The following is a 17,800-nucleotide window of genomic DNA, read 5'->3' as shown; positions in this document are numbered from 1 at the left end:
AAAAGACTTGTCCAATAAGAAGACTTAACCATTTCCTCATTAGCCATTCTTTCACCCATTCAGGCCAAATTGGTATTTGATGCAACAGGGAAATGTGTCGAGTACACTATTAATCAGGCTCAGCAAAGGAAAGGTCAGGGGGGTTACTGGCACAATTACGGGATATGGGCAACAGGCCAATGAGAGAGCGCGTTGGGGAGGAGGGGAAATCGATGCCGATGAAATTATGGAGGGTTATGAATAGTTGGAGGCAACTGAAAGGCTGATTCTGCCCGAGCTGGACACGTGCAAGGCCTCTATCTTCAACTGTTTTCAACTGTTTATTATTATGATGGGGAAAACTTCTTGGCTCCAAGGCAACGAGTACAGAGAAGTGAACCCGGAAGGCTGCAACCTGGTCTTGGGAACAGGAATCACTCGCAGCCAAAAATTCAACTGGAAATGTATCAGCCTGGCTAGAGCTCCAACAAGGAAAAAGATGTCAAGGTGCCCACTGAAGGGAACTAGGCTTGTTATCTTTCGATTTCCTGATGCAGCTGTTCAATATTTTCAACAGCCTCGGGGGGACATGGGTTTCCAAAAGTCTTTTCCAGATCAAGTGTGCTGGGGTCTACAAATGGCCCCCAAACTGCCTTAATTGGGCATTGATTCTTCAGAATCGATGTGCATTTAATTCTACAATAAAATGGTAGCGAACCATCTAGAAGATCTCCCTAGGGCACAGCTCAAAGAAAATCTCTGAGCAAGTCCCCAAAGTTTGCAAAGGATGATGCACCGGAAACGAAGCACCTGCATTAAAACCCTCAATCCCTGTCAACAGGCGTGGCTGTGGAAAAAGGAATCACATTAAACTATAACTACAGAGAGGATTATCCACCTAGTTTATCAAACACAGAGTAGACCAGGCAGAAATGAAGTTGTGGTCATTTTATAAGGGATTTTAGATTATTAATCTGAATCGTCGATGAAAGCTTTCATTAAGTTGCACCCTAGGAATTGATTTGCAATGGGTCGTTCCCATGTGCTACGCAAACTTGCTGTAGAAAATTAGTCATCCTAGACTCCCTGAAGAATACAGACATGACATCCGGGCATCTGTTAAGTTTGCTCAAAAACATATGCGAGCCTTTTTTTAAAGAACCATAATTACATCCTGCTGAACCCTCCAAGGACCCTGCTAACTGCCTTTGTATTACAACATCCATTTCCCACTTAGGCGGGCTCGGCTCTGCTATTTAGATGTGCGTGGCAATCTGCTTGCTCCTCTAGCACGCTTTCTTGGCTAGAGGCTACACATGGTCAAGTCCTTCCATGCTCAAAACACCGTACTGGGAAGAAGCGAGCGTTGTAGGGTGCAGCGTGCGTGCATCCTTGGTTAAAATGAAAGCAGGAATTTAAAGCTCAAAGGGACCTTAGCATTCACCTGGGCCAAGTCTCTCATTTTCAGATGGCACCACTGAAGACCAGAGAGGGAAGTGGCAGGCCCAATGTCACACAGCTCAAACATGAAACAGTACAGGGCAGAGCAGTGAAAAGATGAGGCTGGGGCGTAAGACAGACAACAAATCCATGCGTTGTTATTTACTTGCTACGTGACTTTGAGCAAAGCACCTCACTTCCCCAAGTCTCAGGTCCTTTATTTGCAAAATGGAAACTGTAACAGTGCCTGGGATAGAAGAAGCACCCAAGGAACATCAGCTCTTAGGATCCTTTTCACTTTCACAAACATGACCTTATTTCATCTTCCAAACGACGTGACCAGGGGGGAAAAACTGGAATCACCTAACCCCTCATTAGATGAGAACACTGAGGCTCACGGTAGTAAAATGACTCTTCCAAGGCCACACAACCCCAGTCCAGCTTCCCACAATCCCGCTGAAGTACATGGGGGGAGCTGGGCCCCATTCAGTGTCCCACCTTGCTCAAAGATGAACAAGGAGGCTTGGCTTGGAAGGAGGACGCTTGCTTGTTTGCGACTGTAGGAGGGCAGAATTATCATGGCTGTCACTCTCAGGGCTTCAAATCCTGCAGGGCTTCTGGATCTGGCTGGTTGTTCCCTGCCCAGGGGAAGGGAAGAGAGCAGTTGTATCCCCAAACCTGCTCCTGGAGGTTGGGGGCATGTGCATATTGGGAGGGGGGCATATTACTTCTTCAGGATTCTACTGCATGTTTTAAAGCTGACATCAGAGCGCTTGTCAATGCTCCATCAGCCTGCCCTCCTGACCCCTAAATCTGGCCTCTGGGAAAAATCTAATTGCCTACTCTGAGTGACACCAGAGCCATGTGAGTGATAAAGTTATATACAGTCACTCTGTGATTATGTGTCCTAATGGAAGGAGAAATGCGTTGAATGAATGCACGAGTGAATGAATGAATGAATGCACACCAGGGTTACTTATGCTAAGCTCTGGAGTGCAATAGAGTGATGTCTCCATTACTGTATCTTCTGGGAACTCAGTCCCTGTAAGGATATTAGCCAAGGACAGAGCTACGAGAAAGCCGCAGGGACTGTCTTAAATATAGACCCTAAATATCGGGCTTCTCCAGGCTTCACTTTAGGAAGGTTTCCAGCCCTTCAGGCCAACAAGGACAGACATACAGCTCAGGCAGGATGGGCTACTAGGAGGGAGACCAGCCCAGAGGGAGGCAGAGAAGCATCCAAGGGCAGATGGGCTAGAGGTGTGCCACCTTATTTAACAGAGCCTATGGGAGGCTTTCTGAAAAAGCTACCACCATAAGCAATACCCTATATCCAATATCTGTTCATTCACTAATACATTCACTGCTGAACTGAAAAGATCTTAGAGAACCTGCAATGTGCCAGACATGAGGCCAGAAATACAAGAACAAGTAAGACTTGGCCTAAATCCTTGAAAAGCTCACTGCTAAGTAGGAGAGACAGTCAAGGAAACAGCTGTCCACAACCAAGTGTGAGAAGTCCACCACAGAGGTCAGCTCCAGGGGCCCTGGAAACACAGGGGAGGGGCCCCCAACCTAGCCAGGGAGATGGTGGTCGGAGAAGGCTTCCCAGAACTGACTCCTGATCTGAATCTTCAAGGAGGACAGTCTAGCACGGTCAGCAGATGGTTGTTCTTGATGGAGGGAACAGCATATGCAAATGCTCAGAGGCTGTGAGAAGATCCTGAGCCATCAGGAAATTACAAATGGTGCTGTGTGATGAGGATTGAAGGCCTGGTCCTGGGTTACTCTGGGGATGACAATTCTGGGGCTCGGTTTTCTTGTGCGCACAGTGATGACTCTAGATTTAAAAACCCTAATATCAAAGGGGGGATCCAACCAGACCTTAGACACCTGCTCTAGATGGTGCTGCAAACAGAAAGTGCAGAGCTGACACAAGTCATGGTTGGAACAGTCCAGCAGCTACAGAGCATGGCTCTGAAGCTCTAGCTAGTTGTCTCTTTAATATTAGGCGTAGTGGGATAGTGTTAGGCGTGACAAGGAGCTGCCATGTATCAAGCTCTCACTATGCATTAGACAGTCTCAGTGTTTTCTGAAAAGTGTTATTCTCCATATTTTACAGATGAGGAAACAGGCTCAGAGCCGAGAAGCAATTTGTACATGGTCCTATCCTAAGGACTGAATTCAGGAATCCATCTGGGGTCTGTTTGACTGGAGATCCAGCTCTTCCCAAGACATCCTTCTGCCTCCCATCCACCACTGGCAGCGCGAGCAAGTGCATCCCAGGGACCTGAAGCCCTTCTTCAACTCAATAGCCACAGTCTTGTCCCCGTAGCAGCTCCTGGCTCCCCTCTGCAAACGGGCCTCGCAGGGAAAGCTGCAGAAAGGCAATGCTGCTGGGCGAACTGAGCAGGAAGAGCAGCCCTGGCTACAAGTGAGGGGGGGCCATCTCCAGCCCTCCCTCCAACCACCCAGAGCTTCAGACCTAGACGGGCTCTGCAGAGCGTGTATAGTCCTCAGGCCCAGCTGCTGCCTTTCTGTGCGACCAGCACGGGGCTCTGAGGAGCCAGAGTCTCCTGACATCATGCCCCCAGGTAACCCGACCCCTGATGACTGTTCCCTCCTCACCCCTTCTGGGCCCATCCTGCAGGCACAGGGGAGAGGTCAGCCCCCAGGGGAAGGAGCCAGGTGGGGATCCTTTTAGTGGCTGCTGAAATGAGAGATAATTTTGGTTACTGACAACTCCCCTAGGACTTCCCCATTCTCAGAGCTGCTCCTAATTCTCTGGCTGCTTTGAGAACACGACCTGCTTCACTTCACACTGAAGGAGCAAGGGTGGCTCTCCCTTTGGGCTTACACTCCGCATTAGCCGGCCCAGAGCAGAAGTAGGTGTGGTCAGGTGCTTTTTACTCCAAGAAGATAAACACTTAGGAATAGACTTTTAATTTAATCACTGACTCGTGTCCTCTGTAAAATGGGTCTAAGTACCAGGCAAAAACTAAGTGTATTTAAATGCAATTCTAAGTCAGCAGACATGAGGGAAAGCATGATATTTACAACTTCTTCAAGTCCACTGGGTATTTACGGAGTGCTGCTACAAGCATAGTCTCTGATCAACTCTGGAGGATAAAAACCAATATGAGACTCAAACTCCACTCTCCAGCGTCTTACTCTCTAATTGGGAACACAACTCCCGTCAATACAGCTGTCTCTGCTCTTGCTCGGCATTTCCTGGATAGCTACTCTCTACCTGGTACCTGCTAAATATTTGTGTTATCTCATCTGATCCTCGTAATAGGGCCAGGATATCGCCGCTATTGTTTTTCCCACTGACCAAAGGAGGAAGCTAAGGCAGAGAGGTGAAGTCACCTTGTGAAGGCCACAGAGCAGGGATTTTCATTGTTCGACTCCACAACTCTTAACCCACATGTGGTTCAATGAAATCACGGATCAGGTAGGAAAAAGCGAGAGACAGTTGAATAGAGTCAGAGAAGAAAGAACAAGAGAAGGGCACCTGGGTGGCTCAGTTGGTTGAGTGTCTGACTCTTGGTTTTGGCTCAGGTCCTGATCTTAGGGCCCTGGAATCGAGCCCCGCGTAGGGCTCCGTGCTCAGTGTGGAGTCTGCTGGAGATTATCTCCCTCTCCCTCTGCTCCTCCCCTGCGCTCTCGCTCTCTCTAAAGTAAATAAAACCTTTAATTAAAAAAAAAAATAGAGAAGAGATAGAGACAGTTTCAAGTGGAAAGAAACATGAGGTGAATCTTGGAGTGTGGCTAGGGGTGGCTGGTTGGAGAAGGGAGAGGAAGGGGAAAGTGGACAGATCCCAATCTGTTCCCACGACGAAAGCCAGTCCTGTCCACGACAGCCCAAACACAAGCTCTCTCTCCATGCTATGTCATCCACATTCCTGGAAACTGTGCTCTAAACACACCTGAAAAAGCACCTCAGGAAGATCATTTCTAGTTCATTCTTTGCAAAAGACAGAGAGAGGTGAATTTCTTGCCCTCAAAAGGAAGCTCAGGTGTGCTTCATGATAAAATTTTGCCCAGAGATCTTCCTATGAAGGGTGGTCAAAAGTCAAAATATTGTTGTGGGGTCAACCTCGCTTTGCATATTGAACAAATTCATTTCAAGTAACAAGAGACCCCAATTTTCTAAAGTGCTCTGAGTAGAACTCTATGATGACATCTGTAAAGCAAACCACTTTTTGCTGCAGTGGAAAACAGGTCCTTAACTCGTATCCCTTGCAAATCAAGAGGTTTGTGTACGAATGCTTCACTGTTACCGCTATGGTAGCATCTGCCTGTCTCAGGTCACTGGGCCCAGCCGTAGCCCTCCACGAGCAGGGGCTCCAGGGCTCCGGGTGCACACTGGGGGGACACAGAGAGGCCATGGCCACAATGGCCTAACAGTGGCTGCAGACCCACTCACACACAACTAGAATCAACGCTGGAAGATTGGGAGAAACGGGGTACCACTGGCTGCTTTCAGAAAACTAGGCAAGGAGCTTCAGTTGGCCCGAGAGGATCAAGTCTGGCCATGTGTCTGAGACATAAGTGGGTGGGCATCCCTCTTTCAGGAAGCAGGGCTTCCCTTCATGGGGAGGCAGTAATGGCAGATGGCAGAGTAAATTTAAAAAAAAAAAAGACAGCTAAGGCTTTTATGATACTGTGGTATAATAAGAAATACATATTTGGTCTTCATCCTCAGCTCCTGGCTCAGAGTTTCAAAAACCCTTGGAATTTCCCGAGAGGGGTGAGAGAAGCGTCTTGTCCTTGGGTATACCTGGGTATCAGCTAAGGAGATGACTCTTGGGGGGCCCCTGGGTAGCTTCAGGATGGGGCTGGTTGCCAGAGAAACCAACCATGTGCTTAGAGGGTTGGAAATTTTAGCCCCCTGCCCCTCCAGCCTCCAGGAAGGGGAGAGAGGTTGGAGATTGAGTTAATCTCCAATGGTCAATGATTTCATCAATTGTGTCTCTGCAATGGAACCTCCATAGAAATTCCTAAACAAGGGGCTTAGGAGAGCCTCAGAGATGGTGCACACACTGAGGTGATGGGAGGGTGGCTCACCTAGGAGAGGCCTGGAAGCTCCACAGCCCTTCACATGCCTTGCCCTATGCATCGCTTCCATTTGGCTGTTGTATCCTTTATAATAAACCGATCATCGTAAACTGTTCTCCCGAATGTTGCAAGCCATCCCGGCAAATTACTGAACCCAAGGAGAGAGTCACAGGAACCCACAATTTAACACTGGTTGGTCAGAAGTACGAGGGGTCTGGACTCGCAATTGGCATCTGAAGTGGGGGCAGTCTTGTGGGACGAAGCCCTAAACTCGTGAGCTGTGACCCTAACTCTAGGCAGATAGTGGCCGAATTCAGTTTGAATTGTAGGACATTCAGCTGGTGTCAGAAAATTGGTCAGTATGGGGAAAAACCCAACCTGGTGTCAAAAAACCCCTATATCTGGTGTCAGAAGTGTTCTGTGGGTAGCAGAACTTTAGATATTCCTGGGTTTGATTTTCTGCTTGCTCAGGTCTGAGCTGTGGGAAACTCGGGAAGATTACCCCAGCTAAGTTTTCTTAACTGTTAAATGTGGAGGACAGAAATAATAATACCTACATCATTTGGACTGTCAAGAAGATTATCTGGAGAATGGGCTCCGGTGTATAGAACACGCTCAAACATGAACTGTCGAATGTTTGGATGATGGGACAAATGAATGAATCATCGCTAATACTTCCACAAGCACTCAGTAAGTGCAAGGCACTTTTCTAAGCGTTATTAACTTGTTTAAGTCTCAGAACAGCTCTAGAAGGTTGTTGTTATCCCCGTTTTACACATGAGGAAACTGAGGCACAGAGATGCTAACTAGGTCACTGACGCTTCCACATCAAGGAAGTGGCAAATTTGAGTTTCAAACCCAGGTGTGAGGAGGGAGCCTGTGTTCTACTGCCCTAGGTTAGGATGCTTTGCACGGTGTTTGACACATGGTGAATGTTCAACAATCGGGAGGTGTTACTGTTGTTACATTGTTATTTATGTACAGGACAGTGTTTCCCAAACTGAGGTTACTTTTTGAAAATGTCAGTGGCCGTGCAGAGCCAGGGTAGCTCAATTGGCTGAGCGTCCAACTCTTGGTTTCGGCTCAGGTCGTGATCTCAGATCAGAGTCTGCTTGAGTTTCTCTCACCTTCTCCCTCTGCCCCTCCCCAACACCCTCTCTCTCTCTCTCAAATAAATCAATCTTTTAAAATAACAAAAATATGAAAAAAATTAAAATGTCATGGCCATGATTTTTTTTAAATATTTTACTTATTTGATAGAGAAAGTGAGAGAGAGAGAGAGAGAGTGCGCGCGCGTGTGCATGCAAGCATGAGTGCGGGGAAGGGGTAGAGGGAGAAGTGGACTCCCCGCTGAGCTGAGCAGGGAGCCCAACACCGGGCTCGATCCCAGGACCTGGGATGATGACCTGAAGGCAGATGCTTAACCGACTGAGCCACCCAGGAGCCCCCAGCCATGATTTTATTCTAATGGATTTTAGAAAGAAGAAATAAGTAGCCCATCAAATTCAGGATTTCATTGATAGTATCCTTGTGACAAGGGTAAATTTTTTTAAAGCGAGCCAATTTAAAGACAAGAGGTAATAATAACATGGCAGAAATCAGGTCAGTGATATATTAATGCCTGATAATGAATGGTATTTGATGGAAAGGGAAACAGGTTTTGAAGTCATGCAGACAGAGCTGGCTACAACACCCAGGTCTACCACTCTCAACTGTTGAACCATGGGAAAGTTACCTAGCTTCTCTGAGCCTTTATTTTTCCACCTGTGAAATGGGTACAATGGCACCACCTCTCATGTGTTGTTGAAGTGAGGATTCAAAGTAACAGTGTCCTAAAAGCACCTGCACCCCAAGGCCTCAGAATGGCCTCTCCAGCCCAGCCCCACTCTCCCATCTGCATTGTCCTCACTCACGTCCCTGTCCCCTCTACCTCACCCTCCTCAGTCTAGCTGAGCTCCACCATCAATTGGCGGGCACCATTCTGTGGGCCCAGGGATTCTCCTCACAGCTCGACTCCAGGGGCTGAATCCCTTCTGCCCCCTCAGTTATGTTGATAATAAAATTTGGAGACTCCATAGGAACCTAAATGGGAAGATACTCCAGGGACATGGGCAGAAATTAGATTTTTTTCAATTACCGTAGGCAAAGCGCTTCGTGTTGTTCTAGTAATGCCAACTGCGTTTTGCCAGTTCCCTCTTTACAGTCCTACCCCGGCCCTGCCAGTGATTGATGGCCACGAGACAAGAGAGCACACACATCCAGCACTCCCATTTTCAAGCATCCTTGATCTCAATCAGCAGAGTGAGTGGGTTCCCTGGGCTTAGCGTAATGGCCTGAGGATCGTGGAAGGTGGCCAGGGAGGGAGACACGCTACAGCTGGGACCTTTGCCCCACCTTACAAGCGGACAGAAGCCCCTAAAGCGACCCACATACCAAATGCCAGCAAAAGGCTGGATGAAGGAGGCCAAGAATCTCACACCACTGCAACAGGAGCAGAGGTCCAGGGGAAGGCAGGACTCGCCCAGTCGTAGCCATCATGCCAGGTGATGGGCCAGGACTGGAACCCAAGACTTCTCAGAAGCGTGGCTTTCTTCAGACTTCTGTAGACAAGGAATGGTGGTCCCAAAGCAGACCCCCTAAGACCTCACTAACAAAGTGCAATTTCTCATAGCTTAGCATGAATTCAGAGACAGATACAGGAGAACTCACTTTTGGTCAGCACCAATGCAAAACGCCAGGTGCTATGCTAAGTATTTTACGCACATAACTTCATTTAATATAACCCTACAAGGTAGAAACTGTTAGTACCCACTTTTTATAGAAAAGGCAGTAAGGCTTAGAGATGTTTAGAAACTGGCCCAAGATCAAAAAGCCAGCACTTCTTAAGGCAAGGATTGAAACCCAGATTGCTCTAATTGCACTTTCCCAATTGCCCCAAGTTCTTTCTACCGTACCATCCGGCTTCCCGTTTTCCGTTGTGGAAAGCTCCATCTTCTCGGGTATATCCCATTTGTCAATTCCAGGACCTACGTAGATATTTTCTTTACTCTTCACTTAATGCCTGATTCCTCTGTTGGGCTCTGAGCTTTGTGAAGGCCAGTGAGAAAGACCAACACTCAACAGATGATTCCATCACCCCCCTGACTGTCCACCCCAGACAGTGCCTTCTCCCCTCCAGCCTCCTCTGTCAAATTCTATCCAATAGCACAGAGGTGTGAACCACTGCTTATCCATGCATGCCTCCTCCTGGAGGACTCTACCCTCCATGGCTATGTACCACGTGACCCTGCCTCACCAAAGCCCTAGCTGACTGGCCCAGGAACAGACGCAGACCTCATGAGGAGCCAGTCTAGAGGCTTTTCTACCCCTCTGGGCTTCCTTCTACACTGGACAAGTTGAGATGGCCTGATCAGATTATCTCATGACTCTGAACTGAGGAACGCGGAGGGAAGTCTTCGGTGGACAGTGATATTGAGAGAGCTAGGTGGTGATGGTGGGTAGAGGTGATGAGGGTCAGCCTTGGAGTTAAGAGAGAAGCAAGAGAAACTATGGAGAGCAATGGACGAAGGGTGTCAGGAAGGAAAGAATGGATGTACCAAGAGAGGCAGAGAGGTGACATGACAGCCAAGAAGGAAGGAATGGCCAGGACCTGGAGTTGCCTTATTTCCTGCCCTTTCTGAAGACTGGCTCTTGAAATTACTCTGGATTCCTAAACACATGTGTCTTTTCCACTAACAAAAAACAATAAACTTCTCCCCCCCCCGCCCCCCGCCAAGGGAACTTAAGTGAAAGCCCGTGCAATCACATAAAAATCCTTTTCCTCCAGTCCATTCCTGCAGACTCTGATTTGGGTGTTAATGGAGGTGGTCACAGGTTTTAATCCATTTGTGAAAGCAGCTCTTGAACTTCCGGGCACATTAGAATCACTGGAATGCATTTTTAAAATGCAGTTTCCCGGGCTCTAACCCCAGATATTCTAATTTGGTGGGTATGGATCAGAGCTGCGTTTTCAGGGAATTCTAATGCAAATGCTCTAGGACCAAACTTTTTAACAAACTTTGCATCTAATTACATTTTGTCAATTGTATTATTGTATTTTGTCCGTTAAGGTAACTATTAACCATCACACATGACAACACACTTTGCCCAGTAAAGGTCTATGTGATTATAGGGTATATTAGTCAGCTTTTGTGATATAACAAACAACACCCCCTAAAAAAAAAAGAAGTCTCAGCAGTGTACAAAAATAAGCATTTATTTCTCATTCACAGGTCTGCATGTTTGCTAGGACAGCTCTGCCTCGTGTCTGTTCATGTGTTTCTGAGGCCCAGGATGGAATGGCAGCAGCTAGCTGGGACACCTTCTCACAAAGAAGTCAGAAGCTCCCAGAAGGGTAAGTGGAAACAAGCTATACCCCTCAAGGTGTATGCTAGGAGCTGGCACACTGAACGTCCATCCACACTCCACTAGTCAAGCAGGTCACTGGCCAAGTCCAACATCAGTGGGGCAGGAAAGTAGCCCCCTCTCATGAGGAAGGAAATGACTATTTGTAGAATAAAAACCTAATTCACAGTAAAGGGCATGCAGTCTAATGGTGGCACTTTGATCAGTGAGGTCACTGGGTCACACTAGGATCAAACCACCCTGGCTGACATTCAAAGGACCAACCTTCCCCAGCGCCTCTTGCACAAAGCTGTTCCTCTTAACGTCATCCCACTGCTCTGCAAGAATCACCTGAAGGAATAACACCATACGCCCACCAGTATACACCCTCTCTGCGGGACGAAAAGGGCCAGGTAGGCCCAGGTATTTCTAATCAATGGCCATATCATGAGTCACCATTTTAGAAAATTCTATAGGCTTCAACAGGATACTGTCTCCCTTCTTGACTCCTCATTACTGGCTCTCATGATTTGGCCCATTGTGCTGCAATATGTGAGGGTATGTTTTGCACTGATTATTCAGTACATCCCTTTTGGGTGCATTTGAACCACTGTCCTTGCCTCTAATCTCACGTCTAAATGAGCAACTCATGCAGACATCAATGAAGTGACCCTCCAGGTCACCCGTCACCATGGACCCCATGGAAACTCAAAGGAAAAAAGCATATCTCTGCTGGAGGCAGCGATGGGGGGAGATAATAGATTCACAATAATAAAACTGGGTCTTCGCAGTTAAGAAACCCCATACACATAAAGACCACAAGTGCAGGACTTTTACCTCTGAGCAGTCCTTCCACTCTTTCTCCCATCACAAAACCAAAGACAATGACAGCCTTCTCCTTTCTAACATGCTATGCTCTATGTCACTGAGTTCAGCAGAGTCAAGAGGACAGCCCTAAGTTTCCCTTTCTACCTGCCCCCCAACGCATTCAGGATGTTGATTCTCTCTCATTCATTCATTCATTCATTCATTTCATAAATATTTACCGATTACCTATCATGTGCCAAACGATGTAGTATGTGTTAAGAATATAGAAATAGGGGCGCCTGGGTGGCACAGCAGTTAAGCGTCTGCCTTCGGCTCAGGGCGTGATCCCGGCGTTATGGGATCGAGCCCCACGTCAGGCTCCTCCGTATGAGCCTGCTTCTTCCTCTCCCACTCCCCCTGCTTGTGTTCCCTCTCTCGCTGGCTGCCTCTATCTCTGTCAAATAAATAAAATCTTTAAAAAAAAAAAAGAATATAGAAATAAACATGAAACTGAGTGTCTAGGGGAGACGAAAGACTTTACACAATTGATTAAGTGCAGGATTACACAAGTAAGATGTAAGAACTACAATCCTTTGTTATACTTTTTAGCTTTCATTAAGATTTTCCCATGTCATTGAGGATTTTGACTTATTGCATTTTTAATTACATCAGTGAAAAAAGAGAGAAATACTTTAACGTAGACTTAGAATCACTTACTCCAAGGGAGCCTCCCATCTACATCCCACTCTTTGGTGGGCCTGGGGGATGCTGGAGGAACCCCACTCACCTGTCTAAGAAACTAGCAAAAACCTGGATTCTGGGGGCGCCTGGGTGGCACAGCGGTTAAGCGTGTGCCTTCGGCTCAGGGCGTGATCCCAGCGTTATGGGATCGAGCCCCACATCAGGCTCCNTTTGTTATACTTTTTAGCTTTCATTAAGATTTTCCCATGTCATTGAGGATTTTGACTTATTGCATTTTTAATTACATCAGTGAAAAAAGAGAGAAATACTTTAACGTAGACTTAGAATCACTTACTCCAAGGGAGCCTCCCATCTACATCCCACTCTTTGGTGGGCCTGGGGGATGCTGGAGGAACCCCACTCACCTGTCTAAGAAACTAGCAAAAACCTGGATTCTGGGGGCGCCTGGGTGGCACAGCGGTTAAGCGTGTGCCTTCGGCTCAGGGCGTGATCCCAGCGTTATGGGATCGAGCCCCACATCAGGCTCCTCTGCTATGAGCCTGCTTCTTCCTCTCCCACTCCCCCTGCTTGTGTCCCTCTCTCGCTGGCTGTCTCTATCTCTGTCGAATAAATAAATAAAATCTTTAAAAAAAAAAAAAACCAACCCTGGATTCTGAACATAAAGGCACTATGTTCCCAGATGTCCAGAGTGGTTCTTCTGTAAGAACTTCACAAGAGATGAAAGACGTAGGACCCTGCCAGTTGTAATCGAGATGTTGACTCGTGTCCCTTAAGTCCCACTATGATCCCAGAGGTCCAAGGGAGCGTGGATGCAGGAAATGGACAAGGCTTCGAGTAACTTTGTCTATCCTTACTCAGCTTAGCCAACGGAGAAATCCCTATATACACCCCAATGTACTTCTTGACCTCCCTCTCCAATACATACTTTACACAGCTCTGCTCATTCCCCAAGTGACCCCATGTCAGGAAACACCCTGCTCTGGCCCCATCAGCCACCTGCCCCCATCCTGATCCTTGCCTCTGCTTTCCACCCCCACCCCGTCAAGCAAACTGGAAATGCACACACAAAGCTTCAGTGGCTCCCTCCCCTCCTTGGAAAAGGCTGCATTATACAAACATCCACTCCCGCTCTGCCATCCACCATCTCGTCCCCTTTCTCTTCCCAACCCCCACAGCCCTCTCTAATTATCCCAAAGAGAAGGAAGATTAAAAATTAATGCCCTGAGGATGGGAGTCAGAGATGTCATTATTGTGATGCACGGAACAATCTGATCTAAGGTTTAGAAGCAAAGTAAACTAGGACAGGATTTGGAAAGCCTTGATTAAGTGGAACTCACCTCTACGTAACCAGATTTTTTCCCCCTGGTGCTGAGGTTTCAGAGGGTGCCACAAAGTGTAATAAATGAAATTCATAAAATATATTCAAGTAAAAATGCAATATGCAGGGGGGTTTTGGAATCACACAAAGGGTTTAGCCAGTTCCCATACACCAGATTCCTATAAACTATGATTTAATGTGTGGAATGATGAGGTCAATGTAGTTCCTACAGGACTGTTACACAGAGGAAGATTTCCTTGTTTTCACCTCACTCAAAAGCAGAAAAGCAGACTTTCTTTTAAAAAGATGTGCAATAGCAGAAGTTTAAACTAGAAGGAAGGTTACATGATCTTCAGTTAACCAAAAAAGTAAACTCAAATGAACTAGCAGCCGTCACCCATCCTCCCTCATCCCCCATTTTATTCCCCCAAATATGCCGCTTAAAGGATTTTGCCAAATGAGCACAGAGAAACATATGAGAAGAATTATAATAGCTATCATTTAATGCTTAAATGTGTGCTAAGGACTGCGTTAAATACTTCAAGTGTATTATATCTCATAATCCTCACCAAAGGTTTTATTATTATCACCCTAATTTTCAAGATGAAGAAGCACAGGCTAAAAGGATAAGTCCATTATCCGATGTAATAAGGTCTCAAGGTTGTGTTATTAACACCAAACAACCTAAGTGACATTGCCACTTTTTGACTCCTGTTTAAAACCAGACTTTAGAAAGTTTAGGAAAGGAATGAATGAGAAACAGTGCAGACCAACAGGAAAAAGTGAGTTTAAAGAGATCAGGTAAGTAAAGGGACTTTCACAAATATGCTGACCCTGGAGACCCGCAGAGGATACCAGCCAGAAAGTTGGCTATATGAATCTTTCGAATAAATGGGAATGGCCACCTAGGAGGTGCCTGAATCATCGTTCAATTCTAGCACCTTTTAAAGGTCCAAAAAAAAAATAACCTAACTTTTCCAGCATTTTAAAAATTGAGTCCAAAAAAATGCCAAGTCTTTTTTCCCATTGAAAACTAAGCAAAAATAACAGAACATTAGCATTCATTTCTGCTGACTGAAGAAGGTGGGGTTTATTTCCCTGGAAAGTGACGCCAAATTGGAGAAGAGGACCCTAAATTGGAGGAGAAGAACACAAAAGATCTTCGCTGTGAGCTGGCGTGTGGCCTCGGGCAGGTCACTTTGCCTGTTCACGCCTCGCTTACCTGAGCAGTCTAATGGGGATGGCATCGCCTGCTGTGTTATGATGGTGCAGGGGACCAGAGCGCATCCAGGAAGCATTAGCGAGTCATGGTCCAAAGTGCCACTGGGCTATTGGACACCATTCTACCGGACACACAGGGGAGACCCTACACCTTGGAATCCATGCCACCTAGGACAGGAGTCAACCAGATCCAGCTGCTGGCCAAATTCAATTCCCCCAATTCTATCCCCTGTATCTGTGCTCCTTTTTCCCTTCCCTTCATCTCAGCCCGGGAGTGGAAGTTTATCCCCCGTGCCTGCCTACATCACTACTGTGGCCTCCTAACAGCTCTCTTTGATCCCAGCCTTTCTCACCTACACAGCTACCCTCACTCCTTTGGATCTGCCCCAGTTGATTCTAAAATCTTCTCAAGCACCGCTTCCACTTAGTGCCTAATTCTGCGTCCTGCAGTGATTTCTCAATGCCTACAGGATAAAATCCCAACTGTTCACATGGGTTGTCCCATCTCTGCGTTCTGCTTCCTCATCCTTTTCACTCATGCATTTGCTCACTAAACAAGTATTTACAAAATACACACCAGGCATCAGATAGTGCGTTAGATACTAGGGAACAGGTTTAATATCTGCCCTCAGGGAGCCTGTGGTCAGGGTTGTTGCAGGCAAAATACCATTCGCCAATGCTCTCTCTCACTGTGCACCACTGTATTCCTTTGCTCGGGCAACCATAACGAAATACCATGAACTGGGTAGCTGAAACAGAAATGTATTTTCTCAGAGTTCTGGAGGCTAGAAGTCCAAGATCAAGCGTCAGCAGGTCCAGCTCCTCCCGGAGCCTCTCTGCTTGGCTTGCAGACAGCTGTCTCTTTGCTATGTCCTCACATGGCCTTGCCTCTGTGCATTTCCTCACTGCTGTCTCTTCCTCTTTTTCTAAGGACACCAGTCACAGCCCTGTCTCCAAACACAGTCACAATGGGGGTGAGGGCTTCACATAGGAATTTGACGGGACAGGATTCAGTCCACCCTGGGAGTTGCTTACAGACTCCTCCCCCAGTCTGCTTCTCATGAGGCCCTGTAGAGACAGAGCTCGATTCCCCCCACCCCAAGGGAAGTTTTCTGACCTCGCCAAACCAGACACTTCCCTAATGTCACTGCACTGCCGGCTGAACTGACTCCTCCAAGACAATGAATGTGCCAAGAGACTGGGGACAGTATCGAAGCTCATCATTCTGTCCCCAGGACCCCATGCTGTGGCTGACCGGCATACAGTAGGTACTCAATAAATAATAAATAATCTATGTGGGATGAATGGATGAATGAATGAATGAATGAATGAAAGGGACTGATCTTGCCTTGTCTCGCATTCTTTCCATTGAAATGAAGGCAGGGCATTGGCCTGGCCCCTTTCCTATCCCCTCTCCTCCTGTACCTGAGTAGGGCCTCAGAACTTGCTGAACTGAGTTACATCTGGCTGCAGTCTTTCTCCATCCTTCTTCAGGGACATGTGAAATGTCCTGTGGTAGGGCTGCAGCGACCCTGCTCCGAGCACTTGGTTACCACCCCCTCCATTCATGCCAGGAGGACCGGCAGGCCAACCAGGAGGGGCTGTCAGGAGGCCGATCACCTTGTAACTGCTGCTACCTCAGGCTCCAAAGGGGCAGGGGCAGCAGCACAGGGGCCCGGGCCCCCGGCCCAAGAGGAAGCGTTTCAGCTCGGCTGGAAAGCGCTCAGGGAGCCGGGCCTGGGGCGGCCTCCATCCGTCCAGAGCCCCGCCCTCACTGTCAGCCCCTCAAGCCCGGCTCACTGGGGAGGGGGGAGAATTCCCCTGCTGCCGCTCAGCGCACTACAGCCCATGACCGACCTTGGGGAGGGGGCGGCTTGTAGCGCTGATTTGATGACTAATACGGACATGGGTCCCAAATGAACAAACACCTGTGAGATGCCACCAAGGCCAGTCCTGCTGTGGAGCGTACGTGTGTGCGTGTGCGTGTGTGTCCACGTATACACATGTGCATGATGGCAAGGAAGTTGGAAGGAGCAGGTTTTCAAGTAAAATCTGGTTTAGAAAATTTAGAGAGATGACCCTAAGGACAAGGTGAAACGACAGTGAGGTGCAGGAGCCTAGCAGACAAGGTAAGCTGCAGATCCTTGGAGGAGCCCCTTAATCCTAGGTTTTGTGTCTGTAAAATGGGTTGACAATATCTCTATCGATACCTAAACGAGATAAAAGGGGCGCCTAGGACACTCTCCCGCACAAAGCCATTGTTCAATATGTTACTTTCTCTTTCCTTAGCCTGTTAATCTAATTTCTTAATCCTTTCTGAAAAATTCACTCCATCTAGTCATGTGTGTTGGGGAAATGACCTTAAAATACGTGTGTCTTGATTTTCTTCGTCTGAAAATAAACAACTGCTTGCTCCCACTGGCACAACCAAGTAAAAAGCATGTCTGAAGATAAGCAATCAGAAGGTGTCATGACTTCAAGCCCCTGCGAGACCCTCCAGCCACCAAGGTGCGAAAGCCTGGGAACATCTCAGATTCCTCCCTCTCCGTCAGCCTGGTGACTAGTCTAGCCGCGAACCCAAACTCTCCTGCTTCTTCCTTTAGGACACTGCGTCAGTAGACGCCCTTTTCTCTACTCCTCTCACCAGGCCCAATCTAGCCTCCCTTAATCAGATGTATCAATCACCGCACAGAACTCCCAACCACCTCCTTGAATCTTATTTCTCCCTCTTCTTTCTAGAAGAGTGGACATATTAAACCAGCTGCAGGACCACAGGAAAAGAGGAATCCCAAAGCGACAGTATTCAACCAATATTTATTGGGGCCTACTGTGCGCCAGGGGATGGAGAGAGGGATAAGGCTGTCACCTCCCTCCATGAGCCCACAGTCT

Source organism: Ailuropoda melanoleuca, chromosome 16 (assembly GCF_002007445.2).
Source record: "Ailuropoda melanoleuca isolate Jingjing chromosome 16, ASM200744v2, whole genome shotgun sequence".
In the NCBI taxonomy this organism is placed as follows: Eukaryota; Metazoa; Chordata; class Mammalia; order Carnivora; family Ursidae; genus Ailuropoda; species Ailuropoda melanoleuca.
This window is presented reverse-complemented; position numbering follows the sequence as displayed.